Raw genomic sequence first — 24,224 nt, forward strand, 5'->3', positions numbered from 1 at the left:
GTTCAGATATCATAAGAGGTCTCTGTAGGCCACAGTATTAATATTTTTGGACAAGGTTCTGTCTGAGAAATAATTGTGATATGGCATTATTGTCTGTATTCTTTTAAAGACTGTTTTATGCCACTGATAAATTGATAATGTAATGGCATAATAAAGCAATTACAACAATTTAAAGAGAATTTTTAAATTATTAATAGTTTGGAAAATGTATGCTTTTTTGGATGCTGTGCGGGTCATTTGACATTTTGTTATTTGACCGGTAGAGAACAGTCTGATGTCAAAGAATGGCGCAAGTCTGTCTGAGAAAACAGTTTGATGACCTTTGGGTCATTTAGGGAAAGTCACAATGCCTGTTTGCCTCAAATAAAAATGGCTAAGGTCAGCAAAAATGACATGTCTGGTGACAGTGACAGTCATGTCTATATATTGTACGAAAAGGTGATGGTTGGTGTGGCGCAGCAGATAAAACCACTAGCTGCCAGTGAGCTATTACACCATGTGGGAGACCAGGGTTTGATTCCCAGTCTGGGTGACCGTATGCTGCGCCACACCAATAAGAGTCCTTGGGCAAGACTCCTAACACTGCATTGGCCCACCTGTGTAATACGAGTAACCTTGTAAGTCGCTCTGGATAAGAGCGTCAGCTAAATGCCATAAATGTAAATGTAATAACAAAAGTATCAGTATCAGACCAGTAACTGGTCTGGGTATCTGTAGGTAATAAAAAATGCATTCCTAGGTTTTGCAGTATTGACTTGTAAAACTTTGTAATTGAATTTTATTGAATTTGTATTGAATTGTAAAACTTTCAAACGATCACCCATTGATCACTCATTGATTAACTGGTTCTGATGTCAGTGGTATTTCAGGTGAAGTAAGGCTAGGTAGCATTTTTACCTTTAAAATAACAGCTTGATGCTCCACTGACTGTAACAGAGAGGATAGCGGAGATACTCCGGGCTCGACACTCTGGTTACTGCACTATGTAGCTCTGGTGATTTTTCAGAAACATCCTGTAAAATTAATGTGAATTACACTTTCTGACTTTAGGGGAAGTCCAGGGGTGAGAGATGCCAGTTTTCCATAGTGTTGCTTTAGGCTGATTCTTAGTCCTTGTCTTGTCTGTACTTGTCTGTGTTCTTTTGTGACAACATCAGTCGCAGCCCAAATACTGTTCCATTCAGAAGTCTGCATCGAGCCAAGTACAGTCCAAAGGATGTGAGGTGACTTGTGTGGACTTGGGACAGCCAAAGGTCCTAGAATGAATGTAGCACCATGCTGGTGTTCCAATTGTTCTAGCTAATTGGTTCACATTGCAGGACTGCAGTGTTGAAACGAGCCCTTTATTAAATAGCAGAAATGGTAGTCGTGTGCTGAGGGCTTCCTGGATGTTCCTGGCTGAATCTCTGTGTGTGTTTGAATGAGTCACAGCATTCATGTGCTGCAGCGAAGGTAAATAAAGCTGGGGAAAGTGATTCCCGACAGCCTGTTGATATTGTTGCATGAACATGCTGTAATATATTGGGAAGTATTGTGTCCATATCGTGCAGTTCTATGATTAAACGTTAAGGGTCACGGGTCGTGAGCCTGCTGTGCGACGGGCCGTGCACATGTCGCTTGTGCGTCGGCAGGGTGGGCGAGAGTGAATCAGGAATGGAAGCCCGCTGTAAACCCGCCGAGCCGGTCAGCGAGAGCGACAGCTGGAGGAGCCGTGGAGAGAAAAGGCCTCTTGTCATCAGCGGCGTGGGGGTGGTTGGCCTATTTTAAGTCCGAGAGGTCACTTGTGGAAGGATTGGCTGAAAACAAGTGCCCGCAGCACTGAGTAACGCTGGCTTCTGTGTCTGGGTGTCGATTACACCGTGATCTGTAGCACTGACAGCTTTACTGCTAAGTAGTGATTCAGCAATCAGGAGAAAATTCCTGAAAGTGTGGGTTCTGATCTCACGTGTAGAGTGTGTGGGACATTCTTCAGCTCCCTGTCCATCATGTCCAGCGTGACCTCAGCACAGACTTAGTTTCAGAGATCATGCACTGTGTTAAAGGAGCATTGTACTGAGACGTAATCAGACTGCTGAGTTGTGCGAATCAGTCCGCCTGTTTACGTCACGTGTAGGCCACACAATAGGGCACTGAAAACTGAAGGAGCTGAAGTGGGGCTGCTGCGATTAGTCGCAGTTGAACAGTTTTCTTCATTAGGTTTGATTAAAGCACGGTTGATTATTGCAAATAACTGCCCGTTTCAGAGCTTAGGAGCTTCGTCAGGTAAAGCAAAAATCAAACAGCGCTTTCTCAATTCCCTGCTGTGTGTTCCTCTGAGCCTCTGTTAGCTCATTTCCCTTCTTTCATACTGTGAGCTTTGTTCTGTTCCTCAGCCCTCAAACAATAACTTCCACACACCTGTACACACATGTATTCCTGTATTCTCTCTCTCTCTCTCTCTCTCTCTCGCTCTCACTCTCGCTCCTCTCTCTCTTGCTTACCTGCTGTTTCTTGCTCTTTCCCCTTCTCTTTTCTCTCTCTGTCTCTCTGTCTCTCTCATTCTCCACTTCCCTAACTCTCTGCTTCTCTCTCTCTCTCTCTCTCTCTCTCTCTCTCTCTCTCTCTCTCTCTCTCTCTCTCATTCTCCACTTCACTCATTCTTTGCTTCTCTCTCTCATTCACTTCTCTCTCTTTCACTCTTTCTCTTTCACTCTCTCTCAAATGCTGTACTTCACTCATTCTCTGCTTCTCTTTCTCTCTCTCTCTCTCTCTCTCTCTCTCTCTCTCTCTCGCGCTCTCTCTCTGTCTCTCTCTCATTTTCTACTTCCCTAACTCTCTGCTTCTCTCTCTCTCTCTTTCTCTCTTTCTCTCTCTCATATTCTCTACTCTTCACTCATGCTCTGCTTCTCTCTCCCTCCCTCCCTCTCCTTCTCTTCCTTCTCTATTTGCTCCCCCTCTCTCTTCCTGTCTCCCTCTGTCTGTCTGTCGGTCTGTCTGTCGGCCTCCCGCTGTCATGTTTTTAACAGCTCGTTAAGCCATCTGCAAAATCTTTGATCTCTCGCCGTCCGCACGCGGCAGCCATGTGGTGGGGTGTGGGTGTGTGTCTCAGGGCTGATCGGCACAAGAAAAGTGTGTGTGTGAGAGAGCGAGAGAGCGAGCGAGAGAGAGAATGAGTTTGAGACACTTTCTTTCCCTCCTCATCTCTTGTGTGATTGGGGTGGAGTTGTGAACCCCTCAATCAGCGCTTCTCTTGCATTATTCCTGGACAGAATAGCTGCTGGATAAGTCGGATAGCAGCGCTTTTCTGTGTGGGGTAAACAAATCCGTGCTATCCTCTTCACCCTCACTTCCATTCAAGGTGAACAGGGTAATCGTTCAGTGGGTTGCATTGGCTCACTGTTAGTTATGCAGCTGGCATCGTTATGCATTAACAACCTGGTGAAGGCCTTCTCCCAGCTCCCTGAAAGATGTTTTTGGGATGCCAGTTTCTGTGCTTTTTTTGTAACCCCCGCCCCTGAGTTAATTGTGGGTGGGACACCAACACATGCTCCTTTTGATTCTTTAAAGCATGTTGACTCTTGGTTACAGTCTAAACCAAAAAAAACCCCCAAAAAACATAATAGTGGGATCCTGTTCGTATTTATGTTTAAAAGGTTCTATGTGCACAAGGTCTGAAGTCTGAGGAACCCTGTAAGATCCATTTCAGAAGCATTCATAGAGGCTATTTTAATATTGCATAATTGCAGATTCTAAAGAACCCGTGTGTTCAGTGTTCCTGGTCTTCCTGTTGCTCTATTAGGAATGTTCTGCTGGTGATGAGGATTTCAGGTTGATTGTGTAAACTAGTAAAGTAAGGCCCAGGATACCCTCAGAATAGTTGTTAAACACTGGGGCTGTGTATTGGGAAGAGCTTGGTGATATGATGCGCATCACGATATAGAAGTTACTACTGGGGATGAACCGATCTGATCCAGTGTCTAGTGATCTAGTGTCCTAGTGTCCTCGAGGCGATGTGAAGCCGGTGGAAGTGAGCCAGGCCCTTTTCACGAGTGTTTCCACTTTAAACTCCATGATGCAGTTCTGTAGGGGAATTCACAGACTCTTACAGCGGGTGCTTGCAGTTCTGCAGTGTTTCAAATGTGGCTGATGTACAATTACAGAAGCCCTGCATGTTTGCTTGGAAAGGTTAATATGGCATCCAGCCTCAATCAGGAAGATAATTAGTGATTGTTATTGGCCCCAAACACACTAATTTGTCCATCTCTACTAATCAGTATATCGCCGTACTGTACATAAAACTAAATATTACATTTTTTATCAAATAACTTAATTATTTATTTATTTATTTTTGGTACCGTTTGGCACCAACAGCTTGAATCAATGGATTGATCCTGCCTTTTGTCAACAGTCCAGACTGGTGCAGTTGTGTGGGGAATGTTTTCTGGGCACACTTTGGGCCTGTTGATACCAGTCAACCATCACTTTGAGTATTGCTGCTGACCATGTGCTTCCCTCCATTACCACAATGTACCTGTCTTCTAATTGGCGACTTCCAGCATGATGATTAACAATGTAATCACAACTGGAGATTCACTCCTACTGTCACAGTCTGCAGGAATGTCCTGATGCAGTCTTGTCAGCATGGACCAGAATCTCGCAGGGATGTTTCCGAACTCTTTAGGAATCCATGATGTGTCGAACTGAGGTTTTCAAAGCAAAAGGAGGCCCTATTTAGTGTAGTCTCAGTAAGCGTGTGTGTGTGTGTGTGTGTGTGTGTGTGTGAGAGGCGGCAGCAGCAGAATACTTTCTGGTGGTCTTTGCTTTAAAATGTCCTTGTGCAGCCAAAAGCACGTCCTGGAAAACGAAATCTAAATCTTTGTCTTTCATCACCTGTTTCTCGCTCAGTTTCTCGACAGGGCCACCACACACCCTCATCGTCGTGTCTTCTTCCTTCAAAGTGCTGTCCGTCCTCGGGGGCTGAGGTCACGTGACCTGTTACCGCGTCTGATCGCTTAATGATCTATCGGTCTGATCAAAGCCGGGCAGGAGGCAGCTGATAAGATGTCATTTGCTCAGCAGTGAAGGTGGCTAAAAAGGCTCTGTGCGCTAGAGTGACTGAACGCCACACACACACACACACTCACTCGCGTCAGCGCCTTTTATAGTTCTCCGATGTCTCACCCTCTTCTTGGGAGCAGGTTCACTGATCAGTGATAAAGTTAATGTCACTCTCTGAAGGCCTCATTCTCCTGCTCTCTCACACAGCTTCATCTTTTCTCTCCTCTCTCGCTCGGCTCTTCCCGTTAAGGAGAGTTTTGGGCCAGATCCATATTTTTGGTTGAATGAACAGAAGTAAAAGAAATAAAAAAGGTAAAAAGAGAATTCAGCAGGTTCTGAGTTCACGACTCACTCCCTCCAGTCCCTAATCACACTCTACAATCTTAAAAAAAGAGGTGCTATAAAAGGTTCGTTTGGTTCCTCTATAGCATTGCTCAAAAAGCCTTTTGTAGAACCTGCATACAAAATGTTTGTGGACACCCCTTCTAATGAATGCATTTGGCTACTTTATAAAGTTGCACCCATTGCTGACACAGCTTTGCAAATGCACACACACTGTAGAGAAGTACTGCCAATAGAATAGGACGCTCTGGAGCAGATAAACATGAACCTATTGGCACCATGCCTAATGCCAGGTGTGTGTTACAGGGGAATAAAGCCCCCCAGCATTGAGCTGTGGAGCAGTGGTACTGTGTTCTCTGGATAGATGATGCTCCATTCAATAGCTTTGGAAAGCTGCCTCAAGCCTAAACTGATCCTCCAGTATGTCACGTCCATGTCTAGTAGTTGTGATTCTCTGTGTACTGATGGTTGTACACGCACCCCTGGGTTTTTGAAAAGTGCTGTGTAACTGTTTAGTCTTTGGAGTCTTGCTTTGTTGGTCAGTGAGCTTCAACAAACAAGACTATAGACACCTAGTTTACTCTGGAGTGATCTTCTGTCCAGCTGACCTTGTAGAAATTTGGACATGGTCTCTTCCTTGGATGTGAGCCATATCTAGAGCTGCCTCTGTCTGTGGTTGTGCAAGTTTACCAGGTGAACAATCGTCTCATCAAGTCATTTATTGCTGCGGTCAGGGTTAAAGGATTAGTCTGCTTTGTCCGGTACAGCTCCGCTAAACAACCTGCTTTGTTGATCTTGCTGCAGCACCGACCACTTCACTGCTTGGCTGACCTGCTGAGTGGACTGTCAGAAAGTGACTGATCCTGCTAATACTAAAATCTCTACTGCCTCTGCTGTCAGTTGCAGAGTGCAGTGACAAACTGAGCCCCTTGTTATTTCATGATTCACTCATGTTAAAATGAGTGCAGTTCTCTTCTTACTTGAAATCAGGTCGCTGAACATAGCTGTGAGCATTGTCTTTCACTGTACGTAGTGAAAATGTTCTTCTCTGTGTGTGTGTGTGTGTGTGTGTGTGTGTGTGTGTGTGTATGTGATAGAATAGAAAATAATAAGTCAGTTTAGAATGACACATCTCTAAATTGTGTGGCTGTATTAAGTTTGAGTAAGGATTAGTAAAGAGTGGGTAGGTATCAACTGATGAACATTTAAGGTGGTTTGATCAGACAGAGGACCCAACACAACTGGATTGGGTCTATTTGGTCTACAATATTGTTGGTCTGCAATAAAATATGATGATATTATAATATAATAATAATAATAATAATAATAATAATATAATATATATAAACATAATAATATAATGTGCGTCAGTGCTTAAAGAAAACTGATCAGCTACATGCAGTTTTAATCGGATGGAGTTCTGCACATTTCGAATAAAAGTCCCTGTCCTAAGTATGGAAGAGTTGTAATAGTAGCTTTTTAAGAATCTGCATTTTGTCTGTGATCATGTAACGTGAAAATATTATGAAATATTGTTATATACATTTTAATTTTTTTATCTCACCCAGTCCTAACCTGGACATCCCTACTCTGTACCTTTTATTTTCTATGTATTATTTTAGATTTATTTTTATTAAATATGAAGTATTTTAATAAATATTTACATTTTTTTATAGTATTTTATTTTTTATCCATATCATTTTGAATTGTTGTAGATTTTAGAGTGCCGCTGTGTTAACTGTAGTTTTGTTGGCTCTCCCGTCTCCCTCATCATGTTATATCAGACGAGGATGATGTGCCAACATTCTGCCATGAATCTGGGTGTCAACATTTGGACGTTTGCTACCTACCGCTACGCAACATAGGGGAAAATCCTCACTATTTGCGAATGTAGACAAACTGTATTTTCTAACCTCTGGGTGGAGCACTAGCCCTGGTCTGAATAGCAAACTCTTGGCTTTTAGGCATAACATGGCTGCTGTTGGACGGAGTTACCTATTTTAAGTAGCTGAACTGCTTTATATAAAGTGGTTAGTCAGTTACTTTTCTCCTGTTGCTTTTTGTCTGTTCCTTTGCATAATGTGAAGACTCTTTCAGGGAGGAGCTCTCCCTGCAGGTCCTAAAACAGTGTATCCCATCTACCGCCATCAAGGCTAAGCGGCAAACGGTACATAGCTGTGTGTCTTATAGCTGTGTGTTCGTGCCTGTCCTAATCAGTCACGTCTGCCCAGGCGTTCCAGACGTCAGGGGGAAAACCTAGCTCTTTATGAAGTAACACACAGGCTGGTCCTATGAGTTTAATTATTTCTACCAGTGGGGTTCTTGTATAGTCTGCTCAGATGGAGGAAGAAAATCAGAAGTGTTGCCAGAAGTATTCTGTATCATTGCCATGAGTGGTTCTGGTCTTCACTCTGTTGCACACACACACACGTTACTGTTTGTCAATGAAAGTAGGAGGAAAAAGCTTCACTAAAATGGAAAATCTAAACTACTGGTGCTGATTTAGTCAGTCGTCATCTCCCATGTCCTCAGATCGCCTCATACACAGGTCGCTGCTCTTGAGCAGTTTCCAGATTTTGTGTATAATAATGCGTCATTGCTGGCCCTGGATGATTCAGCTCTGAATGTCATTAATGTATACTTTCTCAGAGTGATACATCTCAGCTCACACGAAGTAAGTTAGCTTTACTGGACAAATTAAGCCTCTCTTTCAACAGACGAGCTGAGAAGTCCAGTGTAGGACAACTTAGTCTGTGCAAGATTTCATGTTCATGTTTTGCTGTCTGCAGATAACTAGTACCTGGTGGAACTAGGAATATAGTTATATTTTAATATTCATATCTATAAGAGCTGATGAGAGGATGGTTGGGTGCTCTTTGACATCTTCATGCGGGTTTCTCTCCTCGGATGATATTCTAACTTTACATATTCATATATATATCTCTGGATCTAGCTAACATCAGTTAGAGTAGGTAATATCTAGCTAATATTGATTACAAGTTGTTGACATCTAGCTAATGTCACCTAGATAAATAACATACATCTTATGTCAGAGCTGTTAAAGGTGCTGTACATGATTCTGGAGAACAACTGTTGATTTGAACTCACCAGCAAAACAAACACATCCCCTGCCTTCAGTGCTCCTTCAGAAACCACCATCTTTTTTGTTTCTGGATCTAATTAGCATCAACTAGAGTAGTTAACACATACCGAACATCGGTAGCTGAAGTAATTAGCATGTAACTAATGTCTGGTAGAGTAGTTGGCACCTAGCTAGCATAATTTAAAGTATTTAACATTTAGCTAAAACCAGTTAGTCATTATCCTACAGACGCTTTTTGCATTTAGTCTCTCAGTATTTACCTTCAGATTATTATCAGAAGTCAATTTCCAAAACATAAAAAACCTCAAATAGCATTTTGTGGAAATGTGGTTTATGCCTAGTACATTTTGGAAATGCTGTGTAAGCTTACTTTGGTGGAATTTTAAGAAAAGCAGAACAGAGGAAAACTTTACTGACACAGCTTGTTTTGATTGGACTCCGAGGACGACGACGTTATTCAGCTTAATAAATGCAACCTTGAATATCAGTTAATACCATGAAGCTGTAATATATATTTGAAAACTATATTGTTATTGAATTTGATCATTTGATTAGTCTTCACAAAGTCCTAATACCTGCTCCTGATTTTACTCAATCAATCAGTCTAATGCGAATTTCCCCTTTGCTCTGCTTTCAGTTTCCTGAGTGGACCAACCGAGACACGGACAGAAAAGCACAGCCTTCTGAGACAAACAACACAGCAGTCAATGGAGAGAGGGACAGAGTGACGGAGAGAGTGAAAGACAGACACCTGGCTGGGCAATGGCTACTCCTGCTGCACCAGATGTTTAATGGACTTTGATCTCAAACCAGGTAAGAACCATGTGAGAGAGCAGGGGTGCAGGCCTGTTCCACCACAGCAAAGGGTGAAAGAAGAGAGGAAGGCTACTTTTAAACAGAGGAGTAAGAGAAAAAAGTGAAAGCAGCTTTTAGGTGAAATGAAATTAGGGATGGTTATCACGAGGGGACATTAGAGAAAGGTGGACAGAGCTTAAGAGATGGAATTAAAAAAGTTAGAGAAACTGAAAGTATAGGCAGGGTTAAGCTTCTTGATAAAAGTAGTGTGGCTGATATTTTTACCCATCCACTGAACCTGTGTTACTAGGTTGGGCAAGCTTGACATTGATAAAAAAAATCTTATTAAGCCTAATGAGACACTGTAGCACACAATACTTAAATGTAGAGTTGTTCATTTATTATAATGCCTGTATTATATTGTATATTACATCCAATCCAAGTACCTTATAGCTGAGTCTCGGCTGATGCCAGTCCTGGTACCACACCTTTTGTGTTTCTATAGAGAATACGACCACACAAAGTTTCTGGTAAACAGTTCATGTAACGAGGCATTCTAGTTTGATTTCATTTAAGTTTATTTAAGTATAATACAGTCTGCCTGACCTTCCTGATCGTTCTGCTGCAGGTGGAACCACAGTGGTACACACTCTGGACTGATATCTACTGTTGTCGACTACTGTTGTAAAATTACTATTTTATAGTGTGGTGAATGTGCTGTGATAATGGGGGTGGGGACTAGAACCCCAGATATTATGTAAAGTTTTCAAGTTCTATTAAATAGTTTCATGCTGCAGATTGTAAACCAGTAATGCTCAACCATAGTCCTGGATGGCCAGATTCCTGCACAGTTGTCCTGCTCAAGCTGCTCACACCTGATCAAACTCACTTAATTGCCAGGTTTAGTAGGGAAATCAGCAAACTGTGCTAGACTCCAGCCCTCGTTGCCCACCCCTGCTGTAAACTGCTCTGTTGACTACTGAGAATGCTCCTTACTGCTTTGGCCTATGGTGGTAAAAACCTGGATGTTGGTTTATATTGGTTTAGATTTGGCCAGTATTTCTAATTGGTGCTTGATGGTGTATTTTGTGTCCTGGTAGAGCAAAATGTTAGGTGATCCTCACAACAGTTACAGCACACTGTAACTAGGGCTGCACAGTATACTGATTTAGCATCGCTATCACAATGTGGTTATGCGCAGTCGTCACGTTGCAGGACAGGTGAAGCCGCATAAGGCATATTCAATTAAAAACTACTACTTTTGCTACTTGATACAAACGGAAAGTCCACACTGTTCTCATTTTCCAGGACGGCTATACCAGAGTCAGATTATATCTGCCCAGTATCATTTATTTTTACTCCAATTTTGGATACTTGGATTGCAGCATTGTCTTTACATGTTGGATCATTGACATCTGATGAAATCTGGTGAAAATTTCTGTATTTTTAAATATCGCAGTATTTACTATTGCAGAAAATAAATATGTTGCAATGTCAGTTTTTCCCCCCAATATTGTGCAGCAACACAACCACTGCGTATATATCCCAGGTCTTGCCAGCCCAGAGAATCGAGCCAGTAACCTTCTGGTCCAAAGCCTACTTCTCTAACCATTACGCCAAGGCTGCCCCCCAAAACATTACTGATGTGAGGTATGAGTGTCTGTAAGGAGTCAGTTGTTAAACAGGCAGGTAATGATGACAGTACAGCACTACTGAAGTCAGAATTCCCTTGTTGGTCAATGTAGGCGATTGTGAAAATGGGCACCCACCAGTGGCTGAACTGAACCACCGGTTTCTTGGAAAGGGCCAGAACCCCCCGTTTTTTGCTCTGTATTACACTTCAGACCAGAGTGGTCAGGAAAAAGTGTGACGGGATTTTGTGACCTATGTTTGCCTTTTAGGACCAGTTACAATACATTCACAGAGACACATATATACACACACACACACACTCAAACCTGACTGATCTGATGTGGCACCGTTTTCTGAGAGAAAGCGAGAGACTGATGACCCCCACAGAGACGGGTAGGTAAAATTGGAGATGAGGGTCAGAACTGGCTAATTACCCTGTCGGTAGAAATGTGGCCATGTCTTTGATCAACACAGAGAAGCCAGCACATCCGCCTCTCTCTCTCTCCCTCACCCGCACGCACACACTCTCTCACCGAGTGCTTCTCACTGCTGCTTTGTAGTTCGCTGTCGAGCTTTGCCTTAAAGGGGAATAACATCAATTTTCAGCTTTTACAGATATTGCCTGAACGTCAGTGAACATTTGCTCTACAACTTAGCTCTTTTAAAAGTCATTAAGATGCGCTGTGAGCAGACTTCTCCTGGGGTGTTCAACTCTGGTTCTGGAGGACCAGTGTCCAGCACCGGTGATTTTCCTTTCTCTAGCACACCCACCACACTGGCAAATAACAGCTGAAGTTGAAGCTGGTGTGTTTGAGAAGGGAAATCACCAAACTGTGCTGCATACCAGTCCTCCAGGACCTCTGGACATCAGTTTTGGATGTGTAAATAAGAGCCAGAGTACAAATAACACTGTGGTGCTTCACTGACTTGTAATAAGGAGAATAGCATCTCTATCATTGCTACTTTGAGCTCGACACGCTGCCAGCTGCACTAGGTAAATCTGGTGAGGTGGGTAGGACAATGCTTCATATTTCATATTTGTGTACAATTCTGTAATATTACTCCACCGCCTCAGTCCACATGCTTCTTTTTCCATGTGATGATTCCGTATCTCTCAGCTTGTCGAGAAATGCATGTGTAAAGCGTGTCCTTTAGAGGAGGCTCAAAGCACGAATTACTCTTTCCGACTGTAGGAGGAGCCCAGAAGCAAAAATACCCATTCCCACACCTTAACACTGTTAGTGTTTAAAAGATGAAATTTCCGAAATCCTAATCTCACTGTGTCCCTCAGTGGATCGAAATCTGCACCAATACAAGCAGTTTTGATGGTTTGGGAATCAGCTGTTTTGAGCTTTGATCTTTTTTTCTGATCCTGGGTTTTTACCACTGTGCCACTGTGTTCTAACACCTCATCCTCTGGTGACCTTCAGCTTTTAGCACCAGGACCCAAGTTTATCAGCATTAGTGAGCTCTTAATCATGCATGTTTAAGGTTTCAACACTAAAAGGGTGATTGACTGTCTAAGCTCCATTCCGTACACGTGACTGATTGGCCTATAATTCATTACGGAAGTAAATCTACCCAATTCCAGCACTCCACTCTTATTTCTGGATACAGCCACACCTCTGTTTTAGTTTCTAATATGCTAAAAGGAATCCCATCAAATTCAACATGCAATAAAACTGTAGCACCACGCAGCCCTGTGCCCATTTAAATGACTGTGGAGAACGTTACTTTGCTGTAGGAGGATTGAAGTTTGTGAGAATAAGGAGATGATGTCGTGTTTTAATTGCTGGTCATTGTGTTAATGTCATCCTGACCATTATGTGGCCAGAGGTCTTCTAGAGGGGAAGCAGCAGCTCAGTTAGTTTCATCGCTGCAGTGTTTCGATTTCAGAAAGGAAATGCCATGTTGGAATAACACCAGTGAAATGACAGTGGTAGCTCTGATGTAGAGAAACTGTGCTGGCCTTCGCTGGAACTGTGTTTCGGAGATCAGGAAAGGACTGTGGATGTAACCCAAGCTTTATTAAGTTATGTAGATGTTTGTGCTGGTTTCTGAAATGAGACACTCTCATTTCTATATTTCTCACTCTCTCGCGCACACCGTCACATTCTCCCTTTCTGCTCTGCTGCTTCACTGTGGATTGTTTATTCGTTATTGCAGTGTTGGCCTTTGCCGACAGCCAAAACATGAAAATGAGCCCTCGAACAAATCACAATTTCATATTGCGTGCTGGGAGCACCCTGAAAAAGATCTTAAATGTTCCAGAGGAGTGTTCGCAGGTTGTTTGGGTGATCCAACTGGAGTAAATGCTCAGAATAATGCAGAAAAAAGGTTTCCACCGTGGTCCTTTTCTAGGAGAGGAGTAGCGTTCTGATAGGGGCTCTTAGCTCCAGTCGTGCCCATTGTACGATTGGACCCTTTTGGGACTTGATGGCCATTAACAAGTGTCAGTTTTGTTAAAGCTAGAAAATCACATCTGCTCTGATTGATCAGGACCGTGCGAGTGTTTGAGACGGCATTGGGATTGACGGTGCTGTAGCCATGGCTACATAAGCAACCCCACAAGGGATTCTAGACTTTGCTTTTCTGTCCGAGATCGGACTTTGCATCTGTGTGACAGATCAGCTTGGAGTGGAGGTTGTGGAAGTTATGTTCAAGTAAGTGACTGCAGAAGCCACTGTGGGAAGTGTTGGTGGCCATTGTGAGTTGGAATCAAGTCAGTTGTGCCAGCACTGTTAGCATTAGGTGGCTATTTGGCTGTTTTATGGGTAGCTGGCTATAGGGTTGTAATGGGATGATTGGGTAACCGCCTCGGAAAATATCACCATATGTAAGTTTTACAATTATTTGGAAGTGAATCTACCCAATTTTAGCTCTCCTATTTCTGGATACAGCCACACCTCTGTTAGGGTTTATAATAGGATGAAGGGACATTAAAACTGTAGCACCCCACAAGGTTGTTTTGGCCATTTTGAGAGATGTAATGGCGTTCCGAAAATTAACCCTCATGTCTGCCTGTCTTTAACTGTATAATCTAGTCTGACCTTCTCATTAGAATTAATATTCAAGGTAAATATGATGAATATGCTTAAAGTATGCTATTAATAAATTGTCCCAGTATATTGCTGCTGACCATTTGAAAAATGGGTATCACCAATTTGTTAGTTAGTTTCATTAGTTTTCTCCATGGTTTAAACCTTGTAGCTGCTCTGTACACTGTGTCAATAATTCTGGTTGAATGGACCAATAGAAATGCTCTAAATTACTTGAAATAAAACTCTTTTTTTACATTGACTTCCATTCAAAGTTCAGAACATTTTTGCCTTTTCCCGTAAAGTCGCCATTTTGGAGCTACAGTATTTTCTGCCTTATGTGATTAGTGTTTTGACAGGTAAGTTAGAACGGGCCTGTCCTTAACGGCATCACCAGATTGTTATATGTGACTCAGTGTTGTTTATTTCTTGTTGACTCCAGATTTAATTTGAGGTGTTTCGCTGCGTCAACTTTAGCTCTGTGTTTGCTCCGAGTGGAGCTCTAAATGACTCAGAGTGAGAGGTGGAGCGCCTGTGGAAAGGATACTTTGGCTTGGTTTGGAGCCCAAGGTCTTTTGCTGAGTGGGAGGTGTGTGTGTGTGTGTGTGTACATAATTCACTTTAAGACTTTTTGCATACAAGCTGTGCTGCTTTAAATGTCACTCCTCCCTGTTTCTTCATTTCTCTCTCACATCCAGACAGACTGCTCCTCCTTCTGTCTGTCTGCTTCCGGAACTCTTACAGAATGAGAGAGAGAGAGAGAGAGAGAGAGAGAGAGAGAGAGAGAGAGAGAGAATGTGTGTGTGTTTGTGTGTGTGTGTGTGTGTATGTTATCTGGTTGGCATTTGGAGTGATTTGGTGGTGAGAGGAGAGATAGCGGTGCCGGTACCTTCAGCCTCTACGATAAAGAACACCACCAGCGTAGCACTCAGGACCACTTAACCTCTGTCATCACCGCAGCAGAGCGAGGAGGGGGAGGAGGAGGAGGGGAATCCTGACCCCTTGTATGTAGCTACATGTGTACTTAAGAGTTTTAGCAACAGCTGCTACAAATTATTACTCCTATGTGTACACATGCAGGTGGGCACGAGGTAAGACCGTCTCTATAGATCGTGGGCAGATCTTTTTCCCCTTGGTTTAAATGCCCCCCCTCTTTGCTTTCTCTCTCTTAGACCATAGCAAATTTCTCAAGCAGGATACATTCATACATTCATGTCTTTTGGGTCATTATGTGAATTTCATGTCACAACATTTGAGATCACATTGGGAGCATAGTAATGTGATCGGGACGTCCCTAATAAATATATAACATCTTTTAATGCTGAGTATTGTCTGATTCGGATCTTTGTGTTTGTATAAATAATACAGCCAGATAGTTTAGATAAGATATGCTGCTTATTAATACTGAGGTAATAGTAATGAATGCATGAATGAATTAATTGAACTGTTCTATACTGTGTTTAGTATCTTCTAATGCAGTCTGACTCCCCTTTCTGACTGTGAACTGCAGTCAGCTCACTTTGTGTGTATGTGTGTGTGTGTACTAGGGCTGGACTAGGGCTGGACTAGGGCTGGACTAGGGCTGGACTAGGGCTGGACTAGGGCTGGACTAGGGCTCTGGTATAATCTACCAGAGACAGATTATATCTGCCCCATATAATTATTGGATACGCAGAGTGCATTATTAGTATCATGACATGTTGAATCACTGACTTTTTAATAGTGTAATATTGCCAGACCCCCCCCCCCCCCAATATCGTGCAGCCCTACTATGGACTGATCTCTGTTGATCAAGCCTGGTGAGAGCAAGGCCAGTTGTGCCCTCTAAAGGCCCTGGCTGCTTTTTTTACGTTAACCATGCTTGTATTGCAACCCATAAATTAGGGAAATTCAGTATTCCATGATAGGGGGGGCTTTAATGTGGCTTTAATGCATTGAACACCCCCCCCCCAGTTGCATGTATAAGCCCTGTTTAAGCTGTGGTACATTTTACATGCTAGTTTAGCTCTGTTAGTCACAGTTATGATGGCGAGCAGCAGTTTCTTGTTCAGCTGCACTAAAGCTGTGAGTGTGTTATTAACACACATCCAGAGAAAGTGCTACAACATGGCTTCTTATGACTAATTTTGAAATTACAAATTAAGTAAACATTGTGATTGCAGAGAAGCAAGCGTGGCAAACGTGTCCTATATTAATATTAATGAGGGAAAGCTGCACAGCGCTGCCACCAATGCGGTACTTAGCTGAAAGGGAGGCTAGATTATTCAGTGGGAAAATGTGAAGACCACCTGAGTGCAGATGCTAATTTCTCCACACATTCTCTCTCTCTCTCTCTCTCTCTCTCTCTCTCTCGCGCTCTCTTCTTCTCGCACTCCCTCTTTCTCTCTCGTGCTCCGACTCTGTGTATTTCTTGTGCACTCTCTTGCTCTCACACTCTCTGCCGTTGTTAAGCTCTCTCTCTCTCTCTCTCTCTCTCTCTCTCTCTCTCTCTCTCTCTCACTCTTTAAGTTCTTGTCTGACATTTGGCACCCTTTAAAGCTGGGTTATGTCCCCTGCTGCAGTTGGTGTCAGGCCTCACTGCATAATGCATTGATTCAGTGTATATAATAGGAGCTGTGGATAATGTGAGCATACACTGATTTTAGTGAGAGGTTCTGGTGGAGGGGAATGTGTTTGCATGTCTTTACAGCAGCGCAGTAAAGTTTTCTCAGATTGCTGAAGTCAGTACCCTAGCTGGGCTAAGAGGTCATCTGGCTGGGCTAAATCACAGCATTGTACTATATCAGGATTATTATTAAGCAGGATGTGCAATAGCAGTTAATATTTGTCACATGGGTGAGCACCTAGTTTGTCTAGTAGGGGTGCAATGATGCCAGTGATGAGTATTCGGACTGTATGGACATCACGGTGCGGTGCACTCAGTCACACGGAGAGTGTGTAGTAACTGACAGTAACATATATTGTATATTATATTAGTGCTATATATGGTTATAAGAGTTAATGGAGCAGGTGTCTGGCTGGCTAGCTAATCTACATGGAACCACCCTCCTGCTTAACAGGACATGGCTCTAGCTAACTAATGTTCTCTCATTCATCTAACTAACGTTCTCCCATTCAGCTAACTAACGTTCTCTCATTCAGCTAACTAACGTTAGCTCTTTATCGTTCTGTCATATGTGAGCAGCACAGGTTGCTACTGGCCACTCGGCCCGCATTCCCTGCTGCAATCTGTACTGTAGATGTGTGTGCATGCTCAGCACAAAATCGGGCAGGGGGCGAGAATCTGGTAGTGACAGTCTGTGCTAAAGAGACAGTGCTGTCCTCTTACACAAGTATCATAGCGCCGCCTGCAGTCCTGGAGCACCCATACACAACAGCCAAAATACCCCAATTTAGACATGAAATTACCCAAGCCGCTCATTAGTACTCTCGTCCAGGGTCAGATAACGTTTGCATTTTACTCTGGGATTTTGTTGAGCTGGTTGAGTTGGTGTTTCACAATAGTGTGTGTGTGTGTGTGTGTGTGTGTGTGTGTGTGTGTGTGTGTGTGTGTGTCAGTTGTGCAGCATGTTAGGAAGCTCCTGGAAGTGGCTGGAAGCAAACCCTGTAGAGGTCCTCAGATTTGAAGTTTACAATGACGATGCCCTGAAGGTGGAGTGCTCTGGTGTGGCGCGCCAGACTGTTGGCTATAGGCATTGTTCAGTGAAGCCAAGAGCTGTCTACTTTGATAGGAATGGGGTGCTTTACTGACGTACGCGACGGCCAATCACAACCTGTGTTTTGCCTGACTTGCAGAGACAGGATATCAGAACAGTGCTGGAACGAGAGCAGAGCTGCAGGAAACCGAGAGATGCCCGTCAGCAAACAGGAGGAGATGCTGCTGTGAAGAGCAGCTTACCGCTGACTAACCAACATGTAGCTTTTATTAGCGTGTGTGTGTGTGTGTGTGTGTGTGTGTTTGCTTATAAGTTTTATTATTGTAGTTTTCTCCCTTTTCTCCTAATTTATATTTTACACTTTTATGTCTGTCTTTTTGTCCCTATGTCTTTTTTCTTTCTGTCTTAATATTTCTTTGCCCTCTTTTCATCTGTCCCTCTGTTTTTTTTCCTTTTGTCTTTGTCCCCGTTCTGTCTTTCTGTTTTGTCTTTTTTCCTAACCCTCTTCTTTCTTTCTTTTTCTTTTTCATTTTTGCAGGTGTTTCTGTCTATTCCTCTTTCGTCTGTCTTTCCGGCCTTTGTCTATTCATTCTTTTCTTTCTGCTCACTAGTGTTCTTTATACACTGCATACCTGCCTAAGTAGTCCTTCTTTACTGCACTAACAGCCTTTACATTTCTCTGAAGATATACTGCCACATGTTGGAACTGCTGGTGGAATTTGATTCCTCGCAAAGTCAGGTCATCAGGTCATTTGGGTGGTTAAATGGTTCTTCTCTGTGATGGGCAACGTTTTGTAGATGTATCTGTACAGAACCTTTTGAAAAATGTAGACCATCAGAGGTTAGGCTGTTATTATGAGCCAATCAACCCGATTTCTGAACTGTGAAGAAACCCTTTTTGCCAAGAATGTGGGCATCTTTCTCGGACGAAACAGACAAGAAACAAAACACAAGACACAGGATCTTCTGCTGGAGCAGAGTTCAGACGTCTCATGGCTCTCAAATATAAGCAGAACCCTAATGACTGTTTAGATATCTGACCGTTCAGTCTCTCACGCTAAGTGGTTCGTACAGGCTGCTGGTGTCCTTGATTTGTACCTGATTGAACATGGTAGGCATGTTTAAGTGACATGCAGTCTTTATACTCTACACACCAAGTTTGTAAAAGAGATGGGAGGGTCAGGAACCTTTAAACCTGATAATGGACCTTTATGTTAACCCTTTGTAGCACTTTTATTTTTCAGAGACAGTTCAGGAACAGTCCCATAGAAGAACCACATTTGGTTCCATGAAGTTTGTAATCGAGACGTATGAATGTGAAGAACTTTTCAAAGGCCTAAAGATTTGAATTTTTGACTTGATTGGTGACCTTCAGCAGTTTACAGGTTCTTCACATCACAAGGTCCTTTTTTCTGTGGCATCACTCAAAGCACCATTTGAAGCACCTTGAATTTGAAGAGTGTATTATAACATTTCTGGTCAGATTACAGATCTGACTGGTGGAATGTTGTGGCAGGAAGTAGTTCTGCTGTTTGTTCCTGATAAAAAGGAAAAGCAGTTTGATGGGTGTCTCATGTCTTCTCCATGTCTTGCTAGTTTGATGGTAGTGGGTTTGACTTTCTTGCAAATAAATTGGCACCACATGGAAGAAAGGGTGCTGGGAAAAAAACCTTGGCCGAGGGAGAAAAGCACTGGGTGTTTTGAGTCGTTTGAAAGCGCGGCTGTCCGAGTGTTTGTGTGGAAAGGGGGATCAGTAGAGATTAGACGCAACCGAGGGGAGCAGACAAAACTAGCTGTAGACATGCTTTGTTTTGCCGGCTTTTATGAGCAAGAGTGCCTGCTAATTGTGCAGCTCTGCGGTAATAAAAACATCTTTGAAATCCACTGGAGATGGATAATTGATGCTAGAAATGTGTTAACCTGGCAAAGTCAAGCTGAAGGACATTTCTTCTTGCGCCTTTCTCCAGTTGTGACTATCTTTGGTTTGAATTGAAAAAGCCCTAATGATCCATTTGGGAGAAGTTCTTTTTGTTGCTTCTGCTGTGCCTGTGTTTTAACTCTCTGGCGTTTATGCTGAAGCCAGCATTTGATGTACAGTAGCAAATTAAGGAAGGACCCGAGGGTGAGCCTTGGGGAACCCCTAACTGGCTGCGTAGAGGGCATGAAGGGACGTCCACAAATCTGATCCGTGTTAATCTGTTATTTTCCTGCACCAGCTTTGAACTTGCTCTCAGTGATGACTGATTGATGATCTGATTTCTAATAGAAATGGAGATAGTAATTAATCAATTAGTCGGTGTGGAGTAATTCTTAATTAAGGTTTTTAAGCATACAGTGTAGAAATAGACTTGGAATAAAAACTTAAATGTTATAATAGAAAAGATTTCACCCTTGAAATGTCTTCTGAATGTTAGATATAACGACTGTTGCACAGAGCAAGGTCACTCTGTAGTTAGTGCCGAAGATGGCGCTTGTTAAAATTTAACCGAGTTCTGCTTTAAGAAGATGTCAGAAAGCATTGTCTGTCTGCACAGAGCTGTCAATGGTGAGAAGTGGATTAGAGGCATGTAAAGGATCTTTGTAGTAATACTGGCATTACGCTGTTACAGAATTCTTATGAGAGGGGAGTGTGCTGTAGAGAAAGGAAGAGGGAGAGAATTGCAGTGAAATTTGATCATGTCTAATAGACTGGCAGTGCAGTGCATTTGCATTTTAATTATAAATCGCATAATTACAGGCAGCGAGTTAACCGCTCCACCTCTCACGCCCCCTCTGCTTCCTTCTGCCCCTACACCCCCCCCCACTCCCACATTTCTCTTCCCTCTTCTCATTATAGCAAGAAACTTCTGGCTTTTTCTGATGAGAAAACTGTAGATTGCGGACTTGCTGTTATGACAAGTACGTCTGCGCTGGTCCTAATAATCTGCTACGGTCTTCTTTTGATGAATCTCCTGGATGGAGATGCTTCCTGCGGATTGCGTGCCCTTTTCGGAATGACACACAGTTTATCAGGAGACGGTTGGAGAATGTGGAGCATAATCAGTCATTGGGAACGCTGTGTGGATGGATTTTTTGGGGGGGGAAGGGAGTACGTTATGGTGGCAATCACGAGGAGTACTCCATCTGTTGTGACTTTTCAAGATTTGTGATATGCTGCTGTTTTGTAATATTAAATACATCCATATTGATCTCACTTCTCTATAGCAACACTGTCTGCCTGTCTGTTTATAAATGTTGCGTTTAATATGCATGTAGCAAACTAAAGGAACACAGGCACCTACTGCCCCGCCTCTTGTAGTCTGAGGCCCCCCGTCCAGACTTATCGGGACCAGCAGCGTTTCTAAAAGTCTCATCATCCACACAGAAACGCAATAATGGCCCGATAATGCTACTGTGAGCATGTCAGCCCTGCAGGGGGTGCTAACCTCACAAAATTGGATGTAAAATTCCTCAAGAAGCAAGAGTAACGACCAGGATAGACCTAAATACAGAGCTCAAACATATTTTCCCACTCTTCCCACGCTTTTTTCCAAATGTGGCAGAGGACGTCCGACCACAGTGTAATTTTAGCAGCAGGTGTGCTGATGTGAACTGCTCGTTGTCAGCATTTTTAAAAAGCTGTGTTTTGCTTGTTCACACAAAACGCCTGAAAACTGTTCTTGAAAAAGCATTCTTGAAAACCTCATTTTTGAAAAGGGCTTGGCACGGAGCTGATGATCTGATACAGGGGTTGCACACACACGGCTTGCCTAGTCCCTGTAGAGAAATATTGCCAATAGAATAGGGCTCTCTGGAGCAGATAATCTGTCCATCTGCAAATGCCAGGTGTGGGCTAGAGGGGTACAAAGCCCCCCATTATTGAGCTGTGGAGCAGTGGAACTGTGCTCTCTGGAAGGATGGTGCTCCGTTCAATACTTTTGGGATACGTTTGTCAGTAGGGGATAAGATAGGGTGGAGATCATCCAACATCCTGCGCTCAGCAATGCTGTTATTGCTGAATGCAGTCAAATCCTCACAGTAATGCTCCAAAATGTAGCGGAATACCTTCCCTGGACAGTAGAGACAGTTACTCCAACAAAACAAATGCCCTTGAATTTGGAGGGAACAGTGAATGAACAGGTGTCTAAATACTTTTGTCCATTGTGTATTACGTTTTAGAAAGGTTTATGTATCAGTGTCCACATCAGCTGATCTGTGAATGAAAGTTTCATCCCACAGCTCCCTTATTGGTACATCCCTGATTAGTAGTTCAGTGAACTGAAAGTAAGTGATGTGCCTCTGTGTACTGATTCTGTTACCTAAAATATTGTAAGTTTGTGTGTGTGTGTGTGTGTGTGTGTGTGTGTGTGTGTTTTGGTTATACTGCTAGTGTACAGGCTTTTGCTCACAGGGAACTGCCTTTGGGTATGTTGGTCTCTTGATTTTGCGTATATAGAAATTGTGCTGTGCATTAATTTGTAATTAGAAGTGCCACACCGCTGTGTGTGTGTGTGTGTGTGGTGTGTGTGTGTGTGTGTGTGTGTGTGTGTGCGCACACAGTCTAATTGATCACACTGAAGCAGTATGCAAGGGCAAACTGTTAACACAAACACCAAGACTCCAGCACTGTGTACTAATGAGAGGACACCCAGACCGAGAGAGTGAGGGAGAGTCTGAGGCCGAGTAAAGAAAAGCCAGTGATGAGTGATGGAATCAGGACAGAACTGGGCTTTCGGACACTGGAGCTGCTTGCGTGATTGTTTCAGAGTTGGGACTGGGTGACGTGGAGGTGGAGCGGAGACCTCCTGGGCCTGAGTTCAAAACTTGGACATGAGCTCTCTGAATAATTCAGATTGAAAAAAAGTCACTTATTCAAAACTGTCTGTGCTGTTCTGCACTTTCACTACAGGGCTGAATATAGTTCCCAGTCCTTGATATAATAAATGTTTATAAATTGTAGAACCTGGATTATAACCTATTATTTTGTATTTAGGTTTTTTTATTATTTTGTATGTCATTATTTATTTACTCATTCGTTTCTTCATTTCCGGCCATGTGGAACTCTTCTAGCTGGCATCGGCTCTTCTTACGTTAACAGTCGTTAGATGGTCCAGAACTCGTATCATCACTCAAGCCCATTCACAGTTAGTTGAGGAGAGAAGAATGGAGTAAGGGAGCAATGAGGAGATGGGGATGGAGTAATGGGGCGTTGAGGTGGTGGCGATGGAGTAAGGCATTGCTGAGGAGATGGGGTATCGGGGTGTTGAGGAGATGGGGGGTGGAGTGTCTGGGCGTTGAGAAGATGGGGATGGAGCAATAGGGTGATGAGGATGGAGTAAGGGGGTGTTGAGGTGGGGTAGAGTGAGGGAGCTTTGAAGAGAGGGATTGAGATGGAGTAGAGTAATGAGGCATTGAGAAGATGGGGATGGAGTAATAGGGTGTTGAAATGATGAGGATGGAGTGATGGGTGGAGTAAGGGGGTGTTAAGGAGGTGGGGTAGAGTGCGGGAGCTTTGAGGAGATAGGGGATGGAGTAAGGAGATTGGGTATCGGGCGTTGAGGAGATGGTAGGTGGAGTGTCGGGCGTTAAGGAAGCATTAAGGAGTTGGGGATGGAGTAAGGGGGCATTGTGAAGATGGGGATGGAGTAGGGGGGCGCTGAAGAGATGGGGATGGAGTAAGGGGGCGTTGTGGAGATGAGGATGGAGTAAGGGGAGCGCTGAGAAGATGGGAATGGAGTAAGGAGGCATTGAGGCGATGGGGATGGAGTAAGGGGAGCGTTGAGGAGATGGGGATGGAGTAAGGGGTGTTGAGGAGATGAGGATGGACTAAGGGGGTGTTGAGGAGATGGGGATGGAGTAAGGGGGCGCTGAGGAGATGGAGATGGGGATGAGGTGGAGTAGGAGAGGGTAACAGGTTGGCTCAGACAGCTAATACTCATCTGCTGATGTCATTGCTATAATGTTTCTGATGCTCTACGTATTTTAGTTTATCTGAATTGGTTAAAATCGTTAGAAAATCCAGTGCATCTTCAGACTGAAATGAGGAGTAAAGAAATAAGGCCTCTTCTCTGATGTTTTCACCAGTATCTCGCTCTCGCTCTCTCGCTCTCTGGTCGTACAACCTACAAATGCAATTCAAGGTTACAGCCGTTTGATGCCCACACCCCTCCCGTTTCTGTTATAAAGCTCCGCCCCCGGCTGACGGCGATCTGGTGACTTGGACAGTGGGAGGGGCTTTACTTACTTATTTATTTATTTGAGTTATTTATTTTTTAGAAAAATGGGATGGGACACATTTCCTCTCCTCCACAGGAAGTGGAACCCGGAGGGAGAATCTTGTGGGTGGCGCTGCATTTGATGTTTCTCTTTCAAGTCGCAACTAAAAGAGACTTTCAGGCCAGAGCCGCTGCGTGTGGGATGCTTTTTCTCCTCCCTTCATTAATTCATTAATTATTTTGGCAGGCTAGCGGCTGCTGTAATGAGTTCCTGAAGGGCTAAATCGCCTTGCCTGGCAGCCGGCTCCTCCCAGTACGCCCCAAAACTCCTCTGTGCTAACACCAGAGCTCATATCTGCTGTGGTACACAGGGTTCGCTTTTCCTGCGCCGGCTTTGTTTTTCAGCTGTGCCAAAATTCCACAGTTA

At 43.4% G+C, this 24,224-nt stretch overlaps 1 protein-coding gene across 4 annotated transcripts in view; it reads left to right on the top strand.

Annotated features, from left to right (window-relative positions):
• The window catches only part of spop (speckle type BTB/POZ protein), a 112,345-nt gene that overhangs the window by 15,842 nt on the left and 72,279 nt on the right, over positions 1–24,224 (top strand). For all 4 annotated transcript variants that reach the window (XM_072694405.1, XM_072694402.1, XM_072694403.1 and 1 more), the window contains exon 2: positions 9,120–9,295. The gene's annotated coding sequence lies outside the window, so the exon portion shown is untranslated. The remainder of the gene's footprint in view (positions 1–9,119; positions 9,296–24,224) is intronic.

Source organism: Salminus brasiliensis, chromosome 12, assembly GCF_030463535.1.
Source record: "Salminus brasiliensis chromosome 12, fSalBra1.hap2, whole genome shotgun sequence".
NCBI lineage: Eukaryota > Metazoa > Chordata > Actinopteri > Characiformes > Bryconidae > Salminus > Salminus brasiliensis.